This window comes from Triturus cristatus, chromosome 11 (assembly GCF_964204655.1).
Source record: "Triturus cristatus chromosome 11, aTriCri1.1, whole genome shotgun sequence".
Classification (NCBI taxonomy): Eukaryota; Metazoa; Chordata; class Amphibia; order Caudata; family Salamandridae; genus Triturus; species Triturus cristatus.
In genome coordinates this window covers 511,915,048-511,927,131 of record NC_140594.1, presented here as the reverse complement: position 1 = coordinate 511,927,131, position 12,084 = coordinate 511,915,048, and positions in this window count along the sequence as shown.

Below are 12,084 nucleotides of genomic sequence, written 5' to 3'. Positions count from 1 at the left end.
AGAATGTCCTCCCTACCTTACAGTGGGAGCCTGAGCCTGAATGATATTTCTATCAAGATAGAACTAATATGGATCACATTGGTTTGGTGTTGATCATAAAAGACTGACCATGCTCCCTCCTACTTGCCGTGTAGTCATGAATACAGATAGTAACCTACTGCATAACCTCCTGATATTTCATACTCCTGTGTGGTCATCTTCCACTGGGACAATTGGTCCAGAGCTGCTCTGACATCATAAAGCTAAAGCTAGATGTTGTCTGACAGGAAGGCCACTCTGTTGCCTAGCAAGCTGACATCATAAAGCTAAGGCAAGATGTTGTCTGACATGAGGGCCACTCTGTTGCCTAACAAGCAGTAGGATACATTTAGCTTGGTAATGAAATGAATAGCAGGGTAAACAGGATGTCCAACTGAAAACCAAGATGGTAAGATGAAAGAAATTAGACATTTTTTGAGACTTCTAAATTTGTATGAACGGAAGTTTGAGCATAAGAGTCTCAACTTCACCATTGCTGAACTGGTAGGAATTGTCTAAAATGAAGATGGTAATTATGATATTCATAGTCTTTATTATTCCCATTAACTGTAGCATAACCCTTCATCTCTACACTTCTGAGTTGGCTTAATTGCTACTGGTGTACCATATCCTAAAACGAAGAAAGTTAGAAGCGTTCGCTGCCACTTGGCTGGCAAAAAGATCTTTTTATCTATGCCCTAATGTACGTGCTACAATTGTTGAGAGAGTGTTAGCAAATGAGGCAAGGGATGCAGAGAAGTATGGGAGGTTAAAAACACACATTGAGATTTGATTTTCTAGTGAGCTCTTGATTTTCACAATAAAATGGACTCCATATTATTGATCTGTTTACCCTTTATAAAAATCAAATAAAAATTGTATTGCTTATAGTAAATGTGCTAACAGAGGACTTTTCCATCTGCAGGTTATACTGAATGACCAGCAGTGGCAGTGTTTCACAACAGAGTTTCTCTGAATTGCCGAGACTGAAGAAAAAAAAAAAAAGGCAGTCTTCCGGCATACGGCATCATTTTACCAATTTATATGGTAAGTAAAACTCACAATCATTCCTTCAGGTCTTACAAAGACTTTCACAGCATCAGAATGTCCTCCCTACCTTACAGTGGGAGCCTGAGCCTGAATGATATTTCTATCAAGATAGAACTAATATGGATCACATTGGTTTGGTGTTGATCATAAAAGACTGACCATGCTCCCTCCTACTTGCCTTGTAGTCACGAATACAGATAGTAACCTACTGCATAACCTCCTGATATTTCATACTCCTGTGTGGTCATCTTCCACTGGGACAATTGGTCCAGAGCTGCTCTGACATCATAAAGCTAAAGCTAGATGTTGTCTGACAGGAAGGCCACTCTGTTGCCTAGCAAGCTGACATCATAAAGCTAAGGCAAGATGTTGTCTGACATGAGGGCCACTCTGTTGCCTAACAAGCAGTAGGATACATTTAGCTTGGTAATGAAATGAATAGCAGGGTAAACAGGATGTCCAACTGAAAACCAAGATGGTAAGATGAAAGAAATTAGACATTTTTAGAGACTTCTAAATTTGTATGAACGGAAGTTGGAGCATAAGAGTCAACTTCACCATTGCTGAACTGGAAGGAATTGTCTAAAATGAAGATGGTAATTATGATATTCATAGTCTTTATTATTCCCATTAACTGTAGCATAACCCTTCATCTCTACACTTCTGAGTTGGCTTAATTGCTACTGGTGTACCATATCCTAAAACGAAGAAAGTTAGAAGGGTTCGCTGCCACTTTGCTGGCAAAAAGATCTTTTTATCTATGCCCTAATGTACGTGCTACAATTTTTGAGAGAGTGTTAGCAAATGAGGCAAGGGATGCAGAGAAGTATGGGAGGTTAAAAAACACACATTGAGATTTGATTTTCTAGTGAGCTCTTGATTTTCACAATAAAATGGACTGCATATTATTGATCTGTTTACCCTTTATAAAAATCAAAAAAAAATTGTATTGCTTATAGTAAATGTGCTAACAGTGGACTTTTCCATCTGCAGGTTATACTGAATGACCAGCAGTGGCAGTGTTTCACAACAGAGTTTCTCTGAATTGCCGAGACTGAAGAAAGAAAAAAAAAAGGCAGTCTTCCGGCATACAACATCATTTTACCAATTTATATGGTAAGTAAAACTCACAATCATTCCTTAAGGTCTTACAAAGACTTTCACAGCATCCGAATGTCCTCCCTACCTTACAGTGGGAGCCTGAGCCTGAATGATATTTCTATCAAGATAGAACTAATATGGATCACATTGGTTTGGTGTTGATCATAAAAGACTGACCATGCTCCCTCCTACTTGCCGTGTAGTCATGAATACAGATAGTAACCTACTGCATAACCTCCTGATATTTCATACTCCTGTGTGGTCATCTTCCACTGGGACAATTGGTCCAGAGCTGCTCTGACATCATAAAGCTAAAGCTAGATGTTGTCTGACAGGAAGGCCACTCTGTTGCCTAGCAAGCTGACACCATAAAGCTAAGGCAAGATGTTGTCTGACATGAGGGCCACTCTGTTGCCTAACAAGCAGTAGGATACATTTAGCTTGGTAATGAAATGAATAGCAGGGTAAACAGGATGTCCAACTGAAAACCAAGATGGTAAGATGAAAGAAATTAGACATTTTTTGAGACTTCTAAATTTGTATGAACGGAAGTTTGAGCATAAGAGTCTCAACTTCACCATTGCTGAACTGGTAGGAATTGTCTAAAATGAAGATGGTAATTATGATATTCATAGTCTTTATTATTCCCATTAACTGTAGCATAACCCTTCATCTCTACACTTCTGAGTTGGCTTAATTGCTACTGGTGTACCATATCCTAAAACGAAGAAAGTTAGAAGCGTTCGCTGCCACTTGGCTGGCAAAAAGATCTTTTTATCTATGCCCTAATGTACGTGCTACAATTGTTGAGAGAGTGTTAGCAAATGAGGCAAGGGATGCAGAGAAGTATGGGAGGTTAAAAACACACATTGAGATTTGATTTTCTAGTGAGCTCTTGATTTTCACAATAAAATGGACTCCATATTATTGATCTGTTTACCCTTTATAAAAATCAAAAAAAAATTGTATTGCTTATAGTAAATGTGCTAACAGTGGACTTTTCCATCTGCAGGTTATACTGAATGACCAGCAGTGGCAGTGTTTCACAACAGAGTTTCTCTGAATTGCCGAGACTGAAGAAAGAAAAAAAAAGGCAGTCTTCCGGCATACGGCATCATTTTACCAATTTATATGGTAAGTAAAACTCACAATCATTCCTTCAGGTCTTACAAAGACTTTCACAGCATCAGAATGTCCTCCCTACCTTACAGTGGGAGCCTGAGCCTGAATGATATTTCTATCAAGATAGAACTAATATGGATCACATTGGTTTGGTGTTGATCATAAAAGACTGACCATGCTCCCTCCTACTTGCCTTGTAGTCACGAATACAGATAGTAACCTACTGCATAACCTCCTGATATTTCATACTCCTGTGTGGTCATCTTCCACTGGGACAATTGGTCCAGAGCTGCTCTGACATCATAAAGCTAAAGCTAGATGTTGTCTGACAGGAAGGCCACTCTGTTGCCTAGCAAGCTGACATCATAAAGCTAAGGCAAGATGTTGTCTGACATGAGGGCCACTCTGTTGCCTAACAAGCAGTAGGATACATTTAGCTTGGTAATGAAATGAATAGCAGGGTAAACAGGATGTCCAACTGAAAACCAAGATGGTAAGATGAAAGAAATTAGACATTTTTAGAGACTTCTAAATTTGTATGAACGGAAGTTGGAGCATAAGAGTCTCAACTTCACCATTGCTGAACTGGAAGGAATTGTCTAAAATGAAGATGGTAATTATGATATTCATAGTCTTTATTATTCCCATTAACTGTAGCATAACCCTTCATCTCTACACTTCTGAGTTGGCTTAATTGCTACTGGTGTACCATATCCTAAAACGAAGAAAGTTAGAAGGGTTCGCTGCCACTTGGCTGGCAAAAAGATCTTTTTATCTATGCCCTAATGTACGTGCTACAATTTTTGAGAGAGTGTTAGCAAATGAGGCAAGGGATGCAGAGAAGTATGGGAGGTTAAAAAACACACATTGAGATTTGATTTTCTAGTGAGCTCTTGATTTTCACAATAAAATGGACTCCATATTATTGATCTGTTTACCCTTTATAAAAATCAAAAAAAAATTGTATTGCTTATAGTAAATGTGCTAACAGTGGACTTTTCCATCTGCAGGTTATACTGAATGACCAGCAGTGGCAGTGTTTCACAACAGAGTTTCTCTGAATTGCCGAGACTGAAGAAAGAAAAAAAAAAGGCTGTCTTCCGGCATACAACATCATTTTACCAATTTATATGGTAAGTAAAACTCACAATCATTCCTTAAGGTCTTACAAAGACTTTCACAGCATCAGAATGTCCTCCCTACCTTACAGTGGGAGCCTGAATGATATTTCTATCAAGATAGAACTAATATGGATCACATTGGTTTGGTGTTGATCATAAAAGACTGACCATGCTCCCTCCTACTTGCCTTGTAGTCATGAATACAGATAGTAACCTACTGCATAACCTCCTGATATTTCATACTCCTGTGTGGTCATCTTCCACTGGGACAATTGGTCCAGAGCTGCTCTGACATCATAAAGCTAAAGCTAGATGTTGTCTGACAGGAAGGCCACTCTGTTGCCTAGCAAGCTGACTTCATAAAGCTAAGGCAAGATGTTGTCTGACATGAGGGCCACTCTGTTGCCTAACAAGCAGTAGGATACATTTAGCTTGGTAATGAAATGAATAGCAGGGTAAACAGGATGTCCAACTGAAAACCAAGATGGTAAGGTGAAAGAAATTAGACATTTTTTGAGACTTCTAAATTTGTATGAACGGAAGTTTGAGCATAAGAGTCTCAACTTCACCATTGCTGAACTGGAAGGAATTGTCTAAAATGAAGATGGTAATTATGATATTCATAGTCTTTATTATTCCCATTAACTGTAGCATAACCCTTCATCTCTACACTTCTGAGTTGGCTTAATTGCTACTGGTGTACCATATCCTAAAACGTAGAAAGTTAGAAGGGTTCACTGCCACTTGGCTGGCAAAAAGATCTTTTTATCTATGCCCTAATGTACGTGCTACAATTGTTGAGAGAGTGTTAGCAAATGAGGCAAGGGATGCAGAGAAGTATGGGAGGTTAAAAACACACATTGAGATTTGATTTTCTAGTGAGCTCTTGATTTTCACAATAAAATGGACTCCATATTATTGATCTGTTTACCCTTTATACAAATCAAAAAAAAATTGTATTGCTTATAGTAAATGTGCTAACAGTGGACTTTTCCATCTGCAGGTTATACTGAATGACCAGCAGTGGCAGTGTTTCACAACAGAGTTTCTCTGAATTGCAGAGACTGAAGAAAGAAAAAAAAGGCAGTCTTCCGGCATACGGCATAATTTTACCAATTTATATGGTAAGTAAAACTCACAATCATTCCTTCAGGTCTTACAAAGACTTTCACAGCATCAGAATGTCCTCCCTACCTTACAGTGGGAGCCTGAGCCTGAATGATATTTCTATCAAGATAGAACTAATATGGATCACATTGGTTTGGTGTTGATCATAAAAGACTGACCATGCTCCCTCCTACTTGCCGTGTAGTCATGAATACAGATAGTAACCTACTGCATAACCTCCTGATATTTCATACTCCTGTGTGGTCATCTTCCACTGGGACAATTGGTCCAGAGCTGCTCTGACATCATAAAGCTAAAGCTAGATGTTGTCTGACAGGAAGGCCACTCTGTTGCCTAGCAAGCTGACATCATAAAGCTAAGGCAAGATGTTGTCTGACATGAGGGCCACTCTGTTGCCTAACAAGCAGTAGGATACATTTAGCTTGGTAATGAAATGAATAGCAGGGTAAACAGGATGTCCAACTGAAAACCAAGATGGTAAGATGAAAGAAATTAGACATTTTTTGAGACTTCTAAATTTGTATGAACGGAAGTTTGAGCATAAGAGTCTCAACTTCACCATTGCTGAACTGGTAGGAATTGTCTAAAATGAAGATGGTAATTATGATATTCATAGTCTTTATTATTCCCATTAACTGTAGCATAACCCTTCATCTCTACACTTCTGAGTTGGCTTAATTGCTACTGGTGTACCATATCCTAAAACGAAGAAAGTTAGAAGCGTTCGCTGCCACTTGGCTGGCAAAAAGATCTTTTTATCTATGCCCTAATGTACGTGCTACAATTGTTGAGAGAGTGTTAGCAAATGAGGCAAGGGATGCAGAGAAGTATGGGAGGTTAAAAACACACATTGAGATTTGATTTTCTAGTGAGCTCTTGATTTTCACAATAAAATGGACTCCATATTATTGATCTGTTTACCCTTTATAAAAATCAAATAAAAATTGTATTGCTTATAGTAAATGTGCTAACAGAGGACTTTTCCATCTGCAGGTTATACTGAATGACCAGCAGTGGCAGTGTTTCACAACAGAGTTTCTCTGAATTGCCGAGACTGAAGAAAGAAAAAAAAAGGCAGTCTTCCGGCATACGGCATCATTTTACCAATTTATATGGTAAGTAAAACTCACAATCATTCCTTCAGGTCTTACAAAGACTTTCACAGCATCAGAATGTCCTCCCTACCTTACAGTGGGAGCCTGAGCCTGAATGATATTTCTATCAAGATAGAACTAATATGGATCACATTGGTTTGGTGTTGATCATAAAAGACTGACCATGCTCCCTCCTACTTGCCTTGTAGTCACGAATACAGATAGTAACCTACTGCATAACCTCCTGATATTTCATACTCCTGTGTGGTCATCTTCCACTGGGACAATTGGTCCAGAGCTGCTCTGACATCATAAAGCTAAAGCTAGATGTTGTCTGACAGGAAGGCCACTCTGTTGCCTAGCAAGCTGACATCATAAAGCTAAGGCAAGATGTTGTCTGACATGAGGGCCACTCTGTTGCCTAACAAGCAGTAGGATACATTTAGCTTGGTAATGAAATGAATAGCAGGGTAAACAGGATGTCCAACTGAAAACCAAGATGGTAAGATGAAAGAAATTAGACATTTTTTGAGACTTCTAAATTTGTATGAACGGAAGTTGGAGCATAAGAGTCTCAACTTCACCATTGCTGAACTGGAAGGAATTGTCTAAAATGAAAATGGTAATTATGATATTCATAGTCTTTATTATTCCCATTAACTGTAGCATAACCCTTCATCTCTACACTTCTGAGTTGGCTTAATTGCTACTGGTGTACCATATCCTAAAACGAAGAAAGTTAGAAGCGTTCGCTGCCACTTGGCTGGCAAAAAGATCTTTTTATCTATGCCCTAATGTACGTGCTACAATTGTTGAGAGAGTGTTAGCAAATGAGGCAAGGGATGCAGAGAAGTATGGGAGGTTAAAAACACACATTGAGATTTGATTTTCTAGTGAGCTCTTGATTTTCACAATAAAATGGACTCCATATTATTGATCTGTTTACCCTTTATAAAAATCAAAAAAAAATTGTATTGCTTATAGTAAATGTGCTAACAGTGGACTTTTCCATCTGCAGGTTATACTGAATGACCAGCAGTGGCAGTGTTTCACAACAGAGTTTCTCTGAATTGCCGAGACTGAAGAAAGAAAAAAAAAGGCAGTCTTCCGGCATACGGCATCATTTTACCAATTTATATGGTAAGTAAAACTCACAATCATTCCTTCAGGTCTTACAAAGACTTTCACAGCATCAGAATGTCCTCCCTACCTTACAGTGGGAGCCTGAGCCTGAATGATATTTCTATCAAGATAGAACTAATATGGATCACTTTGGTTTGGTGTTGATCATAAAAGACTGACCATGCTCCCTCCTACTTGCCGTGTAGTCATGAATACAGATAGTAACCTACTGCATAAGCTCCTGATATTTCATACTCCTGTGTGGTCATCTTCCACTGGGACAATTGGTCCAGAGCTGCTCTGACATCATAAAGCTAAAGCTAGATGTTGTCTGACAGGAAGGCCACTCTGTTGCCTAGCAAGCTGACATCATAAAGCTAAGGCAAGATGTTGTCTGACATGAGGGCCACTCTGTTGCCTAACAAGCAGTAGGATACATTTAGCTTGGTAATGAAATGAATAGCAGGGTGAACAGGATGTCCAACTGAAAACCAAGATGGTAAGATGAAAGAAATTAGACATTTTTTGAGACTTCTAAATTTGTATGAACGGAAGTTGGAGCATAAGAGTCTCAACTTCACCATTGCTGAACTGGAAGGAATTGTCTAAAATGAAGATGGTAATTATGATATTCATAGTCTTTATTATTCCCATTAACTGTAGCATAACCCTTCATCTCTACACTTCTGAGTTGGCTTAATTGCTACTGGTGTACCATATCCTAAAACGAAGAAAGTTAGAAGCGTTCGCTGCCACTTGGCTGGCAAAAAGATCTTTTTATCTATGCCCTAATGTACGTGCTACAATTGTTGAGAGAGTGTTAGCAAATGAGGCAAGGGATGCAGAGAAGTATGGGAGGTTAAAAACACACATTGAGATTTGATTTTCTAGTGAGCTCTTGATTTTCAAAATAAAATGGACTCCATATTATTGATCTGTTTACCCTTTATAAAAATCAAAAAAAAATTGTATTGCTTATAGTAAATGTGCTAACAGTGGACTTTTCCATCTGCAGGTTATACTGAATGACCAGCAGTGGCAGTGTTTCACAACAGAGTTTCTCTGAATTGCCGAGACTGAAGAAAGAAAAAAAAAGGCAGTCTTCCGGCATACGGCATCATTTTACCAATTTATATGGTAAGTAAAACTCACAATCATTCCTTCAGGTCTTACAAAGACTTTCACAGCATCAGAATGTCCTCCCTACCTTACAGTGGGAGCCTGAGCCTGAATGATATTTCTATCAAGATAGAACTAATATGGATCACTTTGGTTTGGTGTTGATCATAAAAGACTGACCATGCTCCCTCCTACTTGCCGTGTAGTCATGAATACAGATAGTAACCTACTGCATAACCTCCTGATATTTCATACTCCTGTGTGGTCATCTTCCACTGGGACAATTGGTCCAGAGCTGCTCTGACATCATAAAGCTAAAGCTAGATGTTGTCTGACAGGAAGGCCACTCTGTTGCCTAGCAAGCTGACATCATAAAGCTAAGGCAAGATGTTGTCTGACATGAGGGCCACTCTGTTGCCTAACAAGCAGTAGGATACATTTAGCTTGGTAATGAAATGAATAGCAGGGTAAACAGGATGTCCAACTGAAAACCAAGATGGTAAGATGAAAGAAATTAGACATTTTTAGAGACTTCTAAATTTGTATGAACGGAAGTTGGAGCATAAGAGTCAACTTCACCATTGCTGAACTGGAAGGAATTGTCTAAAATGAAGATGGTAATTATGATATTCATAGTCTTTATTATTCCCATTAACTGTAGCATAACCCTTCATCTCTACACTTCTGAGTTGGCTTAATTGCTACTGGTGTACCATATCCTAAAACGAAGAAAGTTAGAAGCGTTCGCTGCCACTTGGCTGGCAAAAAGATCTTTTTATCTATGCCCTAATGTACGTGCTACAATTGTTGAGAGAGTGTTAGCAAATGAGGCAAGGGATGCAGAGAAGTATGGGAGGTTAAAAACACACATTGAGATTTGATTTTCTAGTGAGCTCTTGATTTTCACAATAAAATGGACTCCATATTATTGATCTGTTTACCCTTTATAAAAATCAAAAAAAAATTGTATTGCTTATAGTAAATGTGCTAACAGTGGACTTTTCCATCTGCAGGTTATACTGAATGACCAGCAGTGGCAGTGTTTCACAACAGAGTTTCTCTGAATTGCCGAGACTGAAGAAAGAAAAAAAAAGGCAGTCTTCCGGCATACGGCATCATTTTACCAATTTATATGGTAAGTAAAACTCACAATCATTCCTTCAGGTCTTACAAAGACTTTCACAGCATCAGAATGTCCTCCCTACCTTACAGTGGGAGCCTGAGCCTGAATGATATTTCTATCAAGATAGAACTAATATGGATCACTTTGGTTTGGTGTTGATCATAAAAGACTGACCATGCTCCCTCCTACTTGCCGTGTAGTCATGAATACAGATAGTAACCTACTGCATAACCTCCTGATATTTCATACTCCTGTGTGGTCATCTTCCACTGGGACAATTGGTCCAGAGCTGCTCTGACATCATAAAGCTAAAGCTAGATGTTGTCTGACAGGAAGGCCACTCTGTTGCCTAGCAAGCTGACATCATAAAGCTAAGGCAAGATGTTGTCTGACATGAGGGCCACTCTGTTGCCTAACAAGCAGTAGGATACATTTAGCTTGGTAATGAAATGAATAGCAGGGTAAACAGGATGTCCAACTGAAAACCAAGATGGTAAGATGAAAGAAATTAGACATTTTTTGAGACTTCTAAATTTGTATGAACGGAAGTTTGAGCATAAGAGTCTCAACTTCACCATTGCTGAACTGGTAGGAATTGTCTAAAATGAAGATGGTAATTATGATATTCATAGTCTTTATTATTCCCATTAACTGTAGCATAACCCTTCATCTCTACACTTCTGAGTTGGCTTAATTGCTACTGGTGTACCATATCCTAAAACGAAGAAAGTTAGAAGCGTTCGCTGCCACTTGGCTGGCAAAAAGATCTTTTTATCTATGCCCTAATGTACGTGCTACAATTGTTGAGAGAGTGTTAGCAAATGAGGCAAGGGATGCAGAGAAGTATGGGAGGTTAAAAACACACATTGAGATTTGATTTTCTAGTGAGCTCTTGATTTTCACAATAAAATGGACTCCATATTATTGATCTGTTTACCCTTTATAAAAATCAAAAAAAAATTGTATTGCTTATAGTAAATGTGCTAACAGAGGACTTTTCCATCTGCAGGTTATACTGAATGACCAGCAGTGGCAGTGTTTCACAACAGAGTTTCTCTGAATTGCCGAGACTGAAGAAAGAAAAAAAAAGGCAGTCTTCCGGCATACGGCATCATTTTACCAATTTATATGGTAAGTAAAACTCACAATCATTCCTTCAGGTCTTACAAAGACTTTCACAGCATCAGAATGTCCTCCCTACCTTACAGTGGGAGCCTGAGCCTGAATGATATTTCTATCAAGATAGAACTAATATGGATCACATTGGTTTGGTGTTGATCATAAAAGACTGACCATGCTCCCTCCTACTTGCCTTGTAGTCACGAATACAGATAGTAACCTACTGCATAACCTCCTGATATTTCATACTCCTGTGTGGTCATCTTCCACTGGGACAATTGGTCCAGAGCTGCTCTGACATCATAAAGCTAAAGCTAGATGTTGTCTGACAGGAAGGCCACTCTGTTGCCTAGCAAGCTGACATCATAAAGCTAAGGCAAGATGTTGTCTGACATGAGGGCCACTCTGTTGCCTAACAAGCAGTAGGATACATTTAGCTTGGTAATGAAATGAATAGCAGGGTAAACAGGATGTCCAACTGAAAACCAAGATGGTAAGATGAAAGAAATTAGACATTTTTTGAGACTTCTAAATTTGTATGAACGGAAGTTGGAGCATAAGAGTCTCAACTTCACCATTGCTGAACTGGAAGGAATTGTCTAAAATGAAAATGGTAATTATGATATTCATAGTCTTTATTATTCCCATTAACTGTAGCATAACCCTTCATCTCTACACTTCTGAGTTGGCTTAATTGCTACTGGTGTACCATATCCTAAAACGAAGAAAGTTAGAAGCGTTCGCTGCCACTTGGCTGGCAAAAAGATCTTTTTATCTATGCCCTAATGTACGTGCTACAATTGTTGAGAGAGTGTTAGCAAATGAGGCAAGGGATGCAGAGAAGTATGGGAGGTTAAAAACACACATTGAGATTTGATTTTCTAGTGAGCTCTTGATTTTCACAATAAAATGGACTCCATATTATTGATCTGTTTACCCTTTATAAAAATCAAAAAAAAATTGTATT